The sequence below is a fragment of the Adiantum capillus-veneris genome, chromosome 24 (genome assembly GCF_014529385.1).
Source record: "Adiantum capillus-veneris isolate H3 chromosome 24, ASM1452938v2, whole genome shotgun sequence".
Taxonomy (NCBI): Eukaryota; Viridiplantae; Streptophyta; class Polypodiopsida; order Polypodiales; family Pteridaceae; genus Adiantum; species Adiantum capillus-veneris.
The window spans coordinates 117584787-117600917 of record NC_140954.1 but is presented as its reverse complement, the minus strand read 5'-3'; positions in this window follow the sequence as shown (position 1 = coordinate 117600917).

The following is a 16131-nucleotide window of genomic DNA, read 5'->3' as shown; positions in this document are numbered from 1 at the left end:
GTGCCAAAACGTAGATTGTGTTCTTACCTGTCACCTGACTCATGTGCGCCAAATCCCGTAGCTCCAAAACGAATTAACGACCATGGAAAGAAAAAAATCACAGAATGCTACACACCCGCTCCAGAGCTAGTTTGGGTACTGAAGAAAGAACAATTGTTCCACCTAGCTCAACAAGGGGGAAGTCCCATGAAGCTTCTATCTCCTCATGTAATGCATCCATAGAGGTAAAAGCTTCTCCACATCGTCGACCTACAATAGTGGACCTCCATAAAGCTACAAAGGAATCGACACCTCCCAGTGTTCAAGAATCACCTAATGAACCACTTCAAGTTCGATCCTGGGAGAGTACCTTACCACCCTTGCAACTCGATGAGGCACCTAAGGTAATAGAAAACTACTGGCAAAAATCCTCACCTATTATCGACTGGAACAATTGGTTTCAAAGGGTGACGAGCACATTTCAAACGATATGATCTACCCAAGGAAGGGGGGAATGTTTGCTGACAGTCATCATTCACTCACTCCTCTCTCAACCTTCCTCCGTGACCTCTCAATCTCCCAATCTTAGGGAATGTACATATAAAGCCTTATACTCACAAAAAACAAAAATAATAAAGAGCAAGAGCAATTAGCAAACGAGTATGCACAATAAAAGTCAAAACATTGACTCAGACCTACACATTCACATCCGGTACATTGAAACAGAAACCTATGTCATAAAATACCTTTGATCCCCATCACTCGAGTGATGGAGGGTAACTAGGATTAATAAAATCGGAGTGTTTCTGTTTTAGAGTTGAGTGATTAGCAAAGTTCCTTTTTCCCACTAATGTGCCTCCTAGAGGTATTCTTGTGTTTCATAGTGTGTACAGGAACGTGTTGCTGTTGTTAGGATTTGGAACTTCATGGGATCTTTCTCTCATTCACACTTCAAATCAAGTGCAATTATCGACACAAACAGGTGTTTCTTGTCCATTAGCATTGCCCCTTATCTCTTTGAATCCATGTTTGTCTGCTTTGATTGTGATTGGTAGCATAATATTCAATGCATTTGCTTAGTATCAAACATTTAATTCAATGTAATCTTTTGTCATAATCACTTGTCTAGGTTTAAAAATCAAGCAGTCCGACTAAGCTAAATTGACCAAGTTAGGTGTTAGAGATCTTCTCTTAATACCATGGGGAATGCCTTCCTAATAATCAATGGTTACTTAGGTTCTTAATCTGATTTAGGCAACATTGTGTGAAATGTACTAGGGTTTTCTAGTGGGCTTGACCGTATTGACCTTTAGCTTAAGTATTATAAAGGGAGTTTACTTGTGTGATGAGCTTGGGGAGGTGTATCAGTGTTATATGACCCCCCAAAGTTACAAAATTAAAATGCTAAAAATGAACAAAAAAAAAATCAAAGTGCCACATTGTAAAATCTTAAGCTGAAAGAAATATCTCAGCTTGATTGGGTACTTCACTCACATGTATCGCCTATGGTACTAGAGCCCTAGAGGTTCCCAGTGTGGGTGCTTTTCCTTAAAAGAAAAAAACCCAAGACATACAAAATAAGCACACACATCAAAAGTAAATCAATGAGAAAAGACTTTTGTGGGGTCAAAGAAAAGGTAATCAGTCAGGCGATGATTTCATGAGAAATTCCTTTTATCGTAGCTTAACTACAAGGTCTTCTAGGTATAGCCTCTAGTCAGCCCTCGAACATGAAATACTTAGCTCTCGCGATTAAACAACTTAATTGACCAGATAAAAGTAAGAAGCTTATCCATGGTATTAATAGTCGATCTCTAGTGCCTTTCAACCGTTAAATTAGCGACCCCATACTTGTTTAATTTTTTACCTTTACATCTGTTTATGCATTTGATTACATTGCAATTTAATGTTTATTGCTGACAAATTGTTTAAAATTTTGTTACCAATCAATTTGTCTGCCTTAAATTGCATATGCTTTTTAATTGCTTATGAGAATGCAATTACTGTGCCAATGTTGTTTGATTTTGCAGTCACTGAACAAGGCTAAGGACATTCATCTCAAATGCTCTTCCACCTCGACGAACGAGCTTCAACTCAATAGCTTCCGAGGACGGAATCTACATCAGGAAGGGGGGCATATTAACCCTCACGGCTCACGGACACCCTATCACCTACGACGGACGTTGTAACCTACGGCGGACATTGTATTATTTATTTGGTAGAGTCAGGTACCGTGTTTGTCGGTCCAATAGGAAAAGGGTAAGAGTGATCGCCGATGAGAGGCGCACTCTAACTGGGACATTCAAGGGATTAGTTGGCTAAGCATGGGCGCCCAAGTGTGAATGGGGTGAGCTCATATAAAATTCAACTAAACCTAAAATTCACTCATTCTCTCATTTGTGCAATAGAAGAGTGCTCTTGCTCCATCTCCATCTCCATCTTCTTCTTCTTCACCTCCTTGTGTGTGTGTATGTGTGTGTGAGAGAGAGAGAGAGAGAGAGAGAGTGTGCGATCGAGCACGGCGGCAGTGAGGTGGTTGAGCGTGGCGTAGCGGCGTCTCCTTCTTCTTCGCGGCGAGGAATCCTCCACGAAGCAAGCGTAGAGCGGTGAGTGACACACCATCGCCTTCTTTGAGCTTACTAGTTTAGGCTTGTTGTGTGCTTGGAGCCATTTGTGGCTCGCACACGGTGTATCGGCAAGTTCCTTGCATTGACACGTGCGACATACATATATATATGTATGTATGTATATATATGTGGTGAAAAAGAAGCAAGGTGGGAGTTCCATTAAGGGTATAATCCCTTTGTAACCTTCCTCTAGTTTAAAATGCAAAGCCATTGAGTGGTTGCTTTCCCATGGATGTAGCCCACATTGGGTGAACCACGTATATCATGTGCTCTCTCTCTCTCTCTCTCTCTCTCTCTCTCTCTCTCTCTCTCTTGTGTATGAAAATTTATAATGTATCTCTCTCCATTAAGTAAACCACTCTACTCTCTACTTAGCTATGCCTTTATTCCTAACAACTAATATCAGAGCAAGGTTTGCTCATAGCTAAAATATCTTAAGGAAAGGATTCCTTGAATTGAGTGGGACTAATGACAGAGGAAGGTAAGCTCAAGATCAAGAAGTTCAACGACAAAAACTACCAACACTGGAAGATGCATATTGAAGACTACCTCTATCAAAAGGATGTTTATTTACCCCTAGGTGGTCTTGTAAAGAAGCTTGTAACGATGCCAGATGAAGCTTGGATTGTCCTTGACCGAACGGCATTGGGAACAATCCGGCTATTCTTGGCGTCAACGGTGACCTTCATCATTTCGGAGATGAAGACCATGAAGGACTTGATAAAGTCGCTTGACGGCCTCTACGAGAAATCATTGGCATGCAATAAGGTATTTCTCATGAAGCCATTGTTCAATCTAAAAATGGCAGAGAGTAGTTGAGAAAGATAGAATTCCTCACTTATCATCACTCTTGTTGCATAGCATATCATAATAGCATAATAACGGGGATGAAGACGATGGAAAGCTTAAGCATTGAAGCATGGCTCTTGGTTGGATTTTCATTCCATAGCCAAGAGTGTTGGTGTAGGCTCTCCACTTCTCAACAAGCTTAGAGAAGGAGATGAAGCTCTTGCACTTTGCCAAGTGAGAATGAGCATGATAGTGTGCGTGAGAGAGAGAGAGAGAGAGAGAGAGAGAGAGAGAGAGAGAGTACACCCCCAATCACACCCCTAGCTTCCTTGGTCAACCCCTCCTTGTAGCTCAAGCTTCAATTTGATTGGACCCCTACAAGCTTAGCCAATCACATACTTTAATCATATCAAGCAACCATGTTAGTATTAGGACAAGTGTCCTTCTTACCCCTTTGAGAGAGAGGGCTTGAATAATTCTAGTGAAAATTAATTAATAAACTAAAATCTCATTGGGCCCCTTTAGATGGCAATCAATAGGCTTTAGACACCTTATGAGGGCAACATGGAGAGGAACTTGACATGTGTCCTTGTTGCCTCTTTAGACTACGCTTGCCTTGTGTGAGGGTGTGTGCGTTCTCTCTCATGCCCCTACAATTAGGGTTGTCCTCCCCATGAGTAGGAATCATGGTTTCATTCTGGAACACCTTAGGCCCCTCAAGCACCTTAGTCATGGAGGACCTCAAGCACCTTAGTCATAAAGCACCTCAAGCACCTTAGTCATCAGGCACGACAAGCACCTCAAGCTTGGGCCGGGTTTCCACTTGAAGCTCCTAGCTTGCCTAAGGTATAAGGACTTTCAACACTAACCTTTGGAGGTCTTTAATGAAGCTAACCCTAAGGTCTTTAAGCTCCATTATCTAGCATTGCTCTTTGATAGACCATCTCTCATTTGGACCCTTTGACTTTGGCCCCGTGTTGAGATAGATCCATAAGCACATGTCTATATTCTAACCCTTGTTCCCATTTATTTCTCCACATTAAATGATTAGTTTAAGATGGGAAAATCATTTGGGTTGGTTAGATATTAGATTTTATGACATTACCTCTCTCTTGAAATCATAGTCGTCCTCGAATGTGAGGTAGAAGAGATAAAGCCTTAGTCATTGGCCGATGTTTCTTAGTGGGTAGAGGATCCCTTTTTACCCTACGACATCATTTCCAAGATGGATGACTAATCCATTTGGGGCTTGGGAGACTTAGCTACCGCAAGCATGTCTGCTCTTTAGTCCATATCATGGTTCCAAAGTAGAGTGACAATTTCTACTTGGTGTTTAAGAGACATCGTCAACACAAACATGATTCTAAGCATGCATACTACTTATATTGTGCACAAGAAAAAGAGAATTAGTCTTATAAGACAAAAACATTGATCATTTAAAAGAAACATGTACATTTGCTTACTCTAATGTAGCATTGTAAGCATTGACAAGGTTCATACTATCCTTAAGTTGTATTCCTTGCATCCATCTAGCATCTTCAAAAGGATAATTGTCAAACTTAATAAGATGCCATCGGATAATCTTACCATGTCATAGTACCTTGTCCTCATGCTACTGAAGTATAGCTTCGGGTTGTAGCACCTCTTCTTGATCTTTGATCTCTGGTGGGTCTTCAATAACTGGTTCTCTTGGTGGCTCTCCTTTGTAGGGTTTATGTAGGCTACATGAAAAGCATTGTGTATGAGCCAATTTTTGGGCAACTTGAGTTGATAAGCCATGTCATTGATTGGCTACAATATTTGAATAGGACTATAGTATCTTTTTGTTGGCTTAGCATAATACTTTTGATGGCCCGTAGGATTTTTTCCCGTCGTTTGCCTCAATCGAGCCTTGGGAAACTTGAGTAAGACCCAATCATTTTCTTTGAATGCTAAAGGCCCTTCTGTGCTTATCAGCAGAAGCTTTTTGCCTTTGTTGAGAGATAGATATAGCCTCCTTAATCTTTTCAAAAGATTCTTGTAGGTCATGGCTTTACTCATCGGCAACAAAGATCTTCCCATGTACTTTAAGTAGCAAGGGACTTTTAGGTCTTCCCTCTATGATCTCAAAAGGAGCATTTTTTGTATTAGTATGGATAATATTATTGTACGTATACTCTACAAGGTATAAGTACTTCTCCCATTGTGAGTGTTGATCTACTTCTGAACATAAGTCTTTAGTAGATCGAGAATCGTAAGACTGGCTATCTCACTTTGGCCATCTGTTTGTGGTTTATAGGCGGAAGAGAAATTCAATCTTGTACCTAGATTTTCAAAGAGACATTTCCGAAAATTAGTGGTCATTCTAGGATCTCTATCTGCTGACACGATGGATGTTGGAAATCCATGGTGTTTGAAAATCTAAGATATGAAGAGGGTTTCCATTTGGTGTGCCTTAATAGTCTTCTTGACAGGAATAAAGTGTGCTTGCTTGCTAAACCTATCGACTATTGTCCATATTCCCGTATTCCCATGGATAGACTTGGGTAATCCAAAGATAATCCATGGAGAATTATGGATTGGCAATGACTGGAGTAATTCAGGTTGCTTCCCTCTATCATACTTGGTCTTTTGGTATACCACACATTTTGAAACATACTCTTGTATGTCTACTTTCATGGTAGGCCAATAGAAGTACGTCTCTACTCCTCGAACAATAGGTTGAATGCCTCTATGCCTCGCATAGGGAGGAGTATGGGATTCATACATGACTTTGTCATGAAGGGAGTGGGTAACACATAGCCTAATTCCATGGAGAAGATAACCATCCTGCAAGGTGAATGGTTCTTCTTTCTTCCCCAATGCAAGGGTTGACATTATGTCTTTAAAGTCAAGGTCAGTAGCAAACTCATCTATCATACAAGATAGATCATTGTGAATTGCTATAGACACCACATTGACTCTTGGTCGTCGTGAAAGTGCATCGGCCACTTGATTATGCTTACCAGCAATGTGAGAAATATGAAAATAAAATTGCTAAAGAAAATTTGCCCACCTCATTTGTTTGTCGAAAATCTTGGTTTGCATCATAAAGTACTTCAGACTTTGGTGGTCCATCGCAAAATAAATGAAGTCCCCAATAGATAGTGCTTCTATATGTCTAGGACATGTAGAACAACTAAAAGCTCTTTTTTCTATATGCCCAAGACTCGTTCATCGGCATTGAGCCTTCGGCTCTCATATGCTATGGCATGCCCTTCTTGAAGCAATACTGCTCCAAGGAAATCACCACAAGCATCACATTGGACCTCAAATGATTTTGAGAGATCCGGAAGCATAAGGACTGGTTGGGAGGTAAGCTTCTCTTTGAGCTTGTCAAAAGCATTTTCTCTTTATCAATCCATGAGTACTTAACTTTCTTCTTTGTTAAGTCATGTAATGGTCCTGCTATTTGAGAGAATTTTTCTATGAAGCGTCTATAGTATGCACACATACCAATAAATCTTCTTAGCTCATGTAGATTCCTTAGATTAGGCCATGCTTTTATTACCTCCAACTTTGATGGATCCATACGGATACCATCTTGAGAGATAATATGACCTAAGTATTGAATCTCTTGAAGGAAAAATTCACTCTTCTTTTGATTGATAAAAAGTTTGTTCTCTCTCAAAGTTTGAAAAATTACCTGGAGATGTTGCTTGTGCTCCTCCAAGGACTATGATGATATCATCCCAGTGAATTTGCGGTAGGGTCTAAAGATTTTCTCCATTAAACGATTGAACGTGGCTGGAGCATTTGTCAAACCAAAAGGCATGACAAGATATTCATAAAGACCAAACATTGTATGGAACGCGGTCTTTACAATATCTTCATTCACTATCCTTATTTGATGATAGCCACTTTTAAGGTCAATCCTACTAAAGTAGGTCGAACGTTGTAGCTTATCAAACAGATCTTCTATCCGCGGTGCGGGAAATTTATTTTTGATAGTGATATGGTTTAGCGCTTCATAGTCCACACACATGCGGTATGTACCATCTTTCTTTTGCACTAAAAGAACAGGTGAGCAAAAGAGGGAGGTGCTAGGCCTCACCATCTCTTTGTCTACCAATTCTTGTACTTGCCTCATGATCTCCTCTTGTTGCACTTGGGAAACTCAATAAGGAGGCTTGTTAGGCAGTGAGCTTCCTGGTAGGATCTCAATTTGATGATCATCATCCCCTCATTTTGGAGGTACGTCCATAGGGATATCATCGATAAAAACATCTTGGAATCCATTTAAAAAATTAGACAAGTCTAACTCTTCTTGATTCCTACCATTTTCATTTGATAAAACATTAGGACCTTTTATGGATTGTTTGATAAACATCATATATGTAGAAACTGAGCTTTTCATTGATTTGCCAAAAGTAGGAGAATTTACAAGGGGTATGGTATGACCAGGCTCATTAGCATCTATATACATGTTCTTTTCCTTGTACTTGAAATACAACCTTGGGGCAAGAGCGATAGCCATGTCCTTGCTCCCCACACTTAAAGCATTTGTAGTCCTTACAAAAACCTTCTAGCTCTTCAGGAGATTGTTTATTTTTACCTTTATAAAGTCCCTTCTTCTTGAACCAATTGTTGTTGTTGTTGTTGTTGTTGTTGGAATTGCATTGGGAAGAGTTTTGGGCATTGTTCTTCCCCTTTGCATCATTTTGATCTTTGTTTTCCATGGGCTTTGCATTTCTTTTAGCCCCTTGTTGAAAATTGATGCGCAAAGCAACCATAGTGTGGTGGATTACTTCGGTGATAGAACCAGGCTATTGGGAGTTGACATACTCGGCCATTTCTTTAGGTAATCCCACACAGAATTGTTGCTTTTTCTCGGCAAAGTCTATCTTTTGAAAGACAATAGCCTTGACATGTAAATCCCAAAACTTGTCCACATATTTGTGGATAGACTTGTTGGAGAGAAACTTCAAACTCCGCCATCATTCGGTAAGCACTTTGTCCTTTGCATTACTTGCAAGGAATTGCTTCATGATGGAGACTCGTAGAGTTCCATGTCTTTGGGGCTTTGTCGTTGCCACAAAGGCTATCCCACTATTGACGAGCATATTTATGAAAGTGCATAGCTACATGACGTAGCTTGGAGGACTCTGTGAAGCCCTCCTCTCCAAAGTCCGCATCAAATTGCTGCATGAAGGACAATACTTTTTTGCTAGCACCAAAGGTGCCATCATAGGTAAGAAAAGAGATATTCTTTCCTCCCTCTTTGAACTTCTTAACCTTTTGGGACCTTCTCCACACAGGGTAGTATTTGCGATGTCCTCTCCTCTTGTATTCTCCAGAAGAATAGTCGTTGCTTTCGTCGGAAGAGCAGGAAGGTGAAGAAGAACAGGAAGAGGGTGACCTCTTTCTTGCCATTTTCTTTCTTTGTTTCGTCTCTTTCCTTTCAGAGTGACAAGGACAAGAACTATGGGTTGACCGTTTCCTCTTGGGAGGAGTTGGTGAGCGTCTAGACCACCGTCTTCGTGGAGCCACATCTTTAGAGGAACTTAATGGTTCGCTTATTTCTTGTTCTTTGGATTCCTCCTCTCTTACGATTGGGAGAGATTATTATTCTGGGAATCTCATCAAGATCCTTCCTAAGATCTCTCTCCTCTTGGAGAGAAAGGGAAATCCCATAAGCACAAAGTTGCACAAAGTTGTTAACTTAGGCTTGCAAAGCAGGGTTGCCCATAGCTTGTTGCAACCTAGTAACAAGATAATTAACAAACATGGGGGCATCATCATAAGCACCTTCAGGTGCAAAATCAAAGTTGTCAATATTCATTCTACTCTCTTGATTATTGTCAGCCATGCTAATTAAACTTATGTATAAATTACTTTGTGCTTTGGTACCCTCAAAAACCTTAGTCGTTACTCTTCTTTACCTTTGAAAATTAGTTCTCAAGCAGCCACACCCGTGGTTTAGAGTATGTTGATTGCAAAGACTAGTGGAGAGGGTCTAACACGGATCGGTTGATTATGGTCCTCTTGATCTTGCTAGTAGCTCAATAATGGTTAAGCCAAAGGCAACCCCCAAGAGACTCCATTAATAAGACTATAGTTCCCAACAGTGTACCTCAAACTAAGTCCTTTTCAACAAAGATAATAGATCCATGTCCCACTTACCCTATTGCAATGAACAAGTCTAACCTTTCATGGACAACTTAAGGACATTTCTTCTTAAGAAATAAAAGATATATCAATAGCTCTAATACCATGTAATGTAAATGGCCTATGAACATTGAGAATAAAGAAATTAAGAGAACTATAGTGAGCATTTTTATGAAACTACTTTGAGAACATAGAGGGTGAACTTAGTTAACAGTAGCAACATAACCATTCTACTTAATTAACTTGGAATGGACAGTACTTCTGCAAGAGAGAGAGAGAATTAGAGAACTTGACAACATTTGAGGACTGGATTTATGTGGAGCTGGCGGTCCCTCCTCCAATAGGCTTTTGTATTATAGATTCTCCCATAAAGAGAGACTTGATACAATACAATCTTTGGGTTTCTTGAGACAGGTGATGCAATGAAGATGGAAAACTTCATGCATCACAAGCATAACATAACCTTCGTAAAAGCATTAACCATCCCCGGCATCAGTCCCAAGGCTTCAAACACCTTCAAAGGTGGAGAGAGCTAGCGGCTAATGAGGGTAGGGAAGAGGAAGAAGGAGTAACATATGAGAAAGAGATAGTTCCTCACTTATCATCACTCTTGTTGCATACCATATCATAATAGCATAATAATGATGATGAAGAAGATGGAAAGCTTAAGCATTGAAGCATGGCTCTTGGTTGGATTTGTATTCCATAGCCAAGAGTGTTGGTGTAGGCTCTCCACTTCTCAACAAGCTTGGAGAAGGAAATGAAGCTCTTGCACTTTGCCGAGTGAGAATGATCATGAGAGTCTGTGTGAGAGAGACTACACCCCAAAGCACACCCCTAGATTCCTTGGTCGACCCCTCCTTGTAGCTCAAGCTTCAATCTGATTGTACCCCTACAAGCTTAGACAATCACATGCTCTAGTCATATCAAGCAACCATGTTAGTATTAGGACAAGTGTCCTTCTTACCCCTTTGAGAGAGAGGGCTTGAATAATGCTTGTGAAAATTAATTAGTAAACTAAAATATCATTGGACCCCTTTAGAGGCCAACCTATAGGATTTAGGCACCTTATGAAGGCAATATGGATAGGAACTTGACATGTGTCCTTGTTGCCTCTTTAGACTAGGCTTGCCTTGTGTGAGGGTGTGTGTGCTCTCTCTCATGCCCCTACAATAGGGCTCGCCCCCCCATGAGTAGGGATCTTGGTTGACTTTTGGAACACCTTAGGCCCCTCAAGCACCTTAGTCATGGAGCACCTTAAGCACCTTAGTCATAAAGCGCCTCAAGCACCTTAGTCATCAAGCATGACAAGCACCTCAAGCTTTGGCAGGGTTCCCACTTGAAGCTCAGCCCTAGCTTGCCTAAGGTCTAAGGACTTTTAACACTAACCTTTGGAGGTCTTTAATGAAGCTAACCCTAAGGTCTTTAAGCTCCATTAGCTAACATTGCCCTTTGACAGGCCATCTCTCATTTGGACCCTTTCACTTTGGCCCCGTGTGTTGAAATAGATCCATAAGCACATGTTTATATTCTAACCCTTGTTCCCATTTATTCTCCCACATTAAATGATCAATTTAATATGAGAAACTCATTTGGGTTGGTTAGATATTATATTTTATGACATGCGAGTTACACCATCCCTTGGTGGTTCATTGTACTATGTAACTTTCATAGATAATGCAATAAGGAAAACATGGGTTTATGCAATAAAGAATAAATTTGGAATCCTGAATGTGGTAAAATATTTAGAAGTAGGGATGTAATTTTCAATGAACAAAGTATGTACAAAGATTACTTGGAAAGAAAACAAACAAAAGGTACAAAGGATGAGTACATAGAGCGTGAGAACGGTGAAGATTCAAGGAGTGCAAGTGGTGAAAACTTGCAACAACATCAACCAGAGGAGGAACCTAAACCTATGCCCTAAGGATCTACGAGAGTAAGTAGACCTCCAGAGAGGTTTATTCCTTCCTTGAACCATCTCTTGGTATCAGATTATGGAGAACCAAAGTCATATGAAGAAGCAATGAAACATGAATCCAAATAAGAATGGAACAAAAGCATGTAAGTGGAGATGGATTCATTACATCACAATCAAACATGGGAGTTGGTTGACTTTTCTAAAGGTAAGCGGGCACTGCAAAACAAATGGGTAGAGCCAGCTTATGGAATGATAGGCACACTTATCTGCAGTGAATCAATTCACCACTTGTCCAATATAGCTCATTACAAACTCATTGAGAAATAGAAGATGTGCACAATCACCACATTTTTCATGTTTGCGTGTGCGCACAAACACACACACACACACACACACATACACATGCTTAAAAGGTTGCACAATTGGCTATGTATACCTAAATCATAACCCTGAGAACCCTTGAAACCCTGAGAATATTTAGAACCCTTGTATTTAGTTTGAAACTTATTGAATCCTACAAAACCTTTTGGAAACTCTTTGCACCTTTCAACCCCTCTCGGTTCGTAGGGCATTATTAAATAAACCCATATCCATAACATCAATAAAAGTGCTATAGAAAAAACTACAAGCCATGTAGTCCTCACCTAAATCTTCTCCTTAGACAACCCTTCTAGACTATTTCTATTATTTTGCAAAGTATCCTTGTCACATACAACATACATAAGGACTATATAGCCCTTAAATTGCTCCACATGCCTCTCATCATCATGCAAATACCTTTGTTTTTGTGAATCATAATACTCTACGTAATTCCTGAAAATAGAGTCTATTTCCCTGTCCATTTCATCACCATAACCCTTCAAGTCAATTTGTAGTTCAAAATCCTTCTAAAGCTTCATCTAGAAGGCCTATATGATTTACATATTCGTACTCAAAGAGTCCTTCAAATAAATCTTCTCATCTTTTAGAGAACCCTTAGTCATAAGCAACATACCGCTTGCAAATCTCTCCTCAATATTCTCATCACCATAATACTCTGTAAGAGAAATAAAAGATTGTCGATCATCTTGCACCCTCTTTGAATAGATAACTTTATCGGTATTGTCTTCAATAATTAGATCAAAGACAAAAATATATTCCCCATCCCATAACCCTGGCATTGGCATAGAGTTGGATTCCTCTTCCTCCTTCAAGTCATCCTGATGTTTACCCTCCCAATCTATAGTAGATAGATGCTCATAAACGTGCTTGCAATCACCCTATAACACAAATCCTAAATCACACTCTTGCCTAGGATATTGTTTGCATACCCTAGACAACCCAAACCCTTTGAACACTATATAATAGGAACTTCATAGCAAGCATGCTTCTTTGCGTCTTCTTATAGACTAGAGATAACACCCATATCATAGACCAAGCCTAAATATGTTTCTTGCCCTTCTATGCCATCCTCTGATGCCACTTCTACCTATATAGGATTCCCAAACATTTCCCTGTCTCCACTTTCTGAATCTTGAATCTTCATAGATTCATCCTAGCATAAAGAATCTAGATTTATCATTCTTGCAAACATATTTTTCACTATGTTCTCATCACTAGCCATTAATAACTTGCAAAATACTCGTTTAAAAAAGCTTCAAACTTTGCTTCATTTGGCATGTGCAGTAGTTCTTGATTTTTTTTTCACGTGTATGGCTTTCTTATCTCTAGTAGCACCATTTGATATCTAGTTCCTGATAATTTGAACCTTCTTCTATTACCGCCTTTGCAAAGTCACCCTTGTTGTTGCCAACTGTTTTGCAAATCCCTGAATTTTCTCGTTGAGCTATCGAATGACCAGATGTTTAAATTCCACAATCATTTGGTTTTTTGAAACTCCTTTAAGTTGCATCTCTTCCATATAACAACCAATGCCGTTAAAAATGTTCTTCTCATTATACATTGAATCTAGTGCTTTTGCAATTGTAATAGTCATCACATTTTGATTTTTTTGTTTGGATTTTTGCTCCAACCAAAATACTATGCATCATCTCAACTAAGTTATTTTTTCCATATTGCTGAAGAAAAGGGATGAATACATCCATCATCAATAGAATCTCTGCTACTTGTGGATCAGCTATCTCCTCTTTTGCTCACATTTTGGATATTTCACGTTGGATTCACCAAGGTGTCGTGACAGCACGAATCTAGCGCAAGAAGGGTGCTATTTTAGTCGGGGATAGACATCGAGCCTCTAGCTATGTGAAGTTGAAACGGGGGAAAAATACACTTCAACAAGAAAATAACTCACAACTGAATCCAAAGAATTCAAAGCCATTTTATCGCTCATAAGTTTCAAGTCACAACACCCTTATCGCTATGTGTGTTCAATGCAGCACACATTAGAGCCAAAAACTCTAATTGTTGTATTTTCAAAATTCCTTTCACATACAAAATAGAGAGAGATAAATACACATGAAGGAGATTATAAACCCAAGTTATCCCAAAACCAATCTTTGATTAACCAAAAACTATTTTACACCCCATATCCGCCGAGGAGTCTCTTTCGTGTCTCTTTATATACAAACTAGCTTCCTTTGATGAAGATTTTGATCATACCTTTGGCTTTGATAGGGGCATAAAACCCTAAGATGCCTGGTGGAAACTCTCCCGGATCATTTGTTCTCTACTTTCTATGCATGGAATACTATTTACCCTATTAAAACCACAATCGCAAAGACACGAACTCATGAGCCTCGTATACTTCTCAAATAGTGGTTTCTTTTTGCATAAGCGCTAAAATCAACTCAAAAGCCTTGCTTTATTTGCACGGAGCTCTAAGTCTGGAATTTTCTACTATATATTAAAAAATTAAGCAAAATTATGTACATAACGGTGTGCAAAAACTATAAAAATAGCTTCAAAATGTCCAAGATTTGCAGTATCTTTTGAGTTCCTTAAAGACCTTCAAGATTCTCTTACCAGCAATGCCTTGGAGGTGCTTGCCTTCTTGACAAACCATCTACCGTTCCTTGCTCTTTGAAAGATGAGAGCTTTAAAAAAAGACTTTCTTGCTTCACCTTGCTTGAATGTGGGTGCTACCGTTATCTTGTCTCAACTTGAGATTCAAATATTGCTCTCCCTAATGCCTTGCATGCCTAGGTGCATGCTATCTTGACTTTGCATACCTCTTCCAACCATAAGCCTTGGCACCTTCGGCCACAACCTTTCCCTCTTCAAAGCTTGACAACCATTGGTTTGCCTACATGATGATGAATTAGTTTTGAAAACTCTAAGAATTCCTATTTTAGCCACATTGTAAGGTGAATGAATAAAACACCTTCACTTCCACATGCATAAGAAGCCAAAAAAAAAACATTTGTTGGTTGTTTCTCATCGTGACCGCGTAGTAGCACAACAACGTGTGAGCTGTGTGAAGCTGCAAAGGAGGGGGGGGGGCTATTTTTGGGAAAAACAAGCAGCCACGCTTGGATACCATGTTGAGAAGATAGTGGAAGAGAAGAACAAAGACACAATATGCACGTAGAGATTGCACCCTGCTACGTAAAGCTACGAGGCAAAAAAGGGCTATTTTTGTGAAGAAAAAGCAACAACATCCTAATACCATATTAAAAAAACAATGGAAGAGACAAAGACACGGTATGCAAAGATTGCAATCCCAATGTGTAGAATACTCATACTAGATGTGTACATATGTAGGGGACCATGAGGCTATATAGAGAGCATCTATATATTTAGCTCAATTGCAACTCCACTGTGTGTAGAATACTCATACTAGATGCGTACATATGTAGGGGACCGAGGCTATATAGAGAGAATCTATATATTTAGCTCAAGACAGAATACATCGTGTTTATCATTCAATTTTTTATAGTTAGGCATTGTGGGGACCGTGACACTATATAGAGGGGCATTAATATATTTAGTTCAATACGGAATAGATCGTGCTTATCATTCAAATTTTTATGTTTAGGCAATGGAGCCTAAGAATCCAACCACCATACATCATGCTTTTGGCAAAGTTGCAGATGAAATACCCGTCTTGGTCCACAAAATTTAAAAATTTACACAACACTTTATGAAGCCCTGATCAAAGCAAACAAAACTTGTCACCTAATACAATATGTATATAGCCCTCTGCGTGTGTGGTGCACCGACGAACAGGTAGAAAAGTTGCCCCGGAGATAAGTCTGCGACAATCCTTTTGCAAGAGATTTCTTCGTTAAGCTACGTTACTACCCGTAACCTTGATTAAGTGCATCAGGTCCAAACTATATAAAACAACTTTACAGAATGCTAATGAGACCCTTAATCAACACATTAACAACCACATTATGTTGGCACATACCATCATGAGCTTTAGGGGTTACCTCACAGTAGCTTGTGTCCATATTTCCTGGAAGCAAAGTCTTATATACTGTGTAAAGAATAAAGAGACTAAAGCATAAACTAATCAAGACAATTAAGTGCTCTAGACTTGCATTATTATCTGGAAAATCTTAACCAAGTGCACGCATCTACCACATCAGACTACTGAAGTTTCATCCTTTTACTGCACAACATAGGAGCCCAAACAAGTGTTTTAACCTAGAGAAGACAGAAAGGAACCTTGAAGCTAACCATTGCAAAAAAACTTCCACACACACACACACACACAATTCCATTAATGCACATTCACACATAAAACAA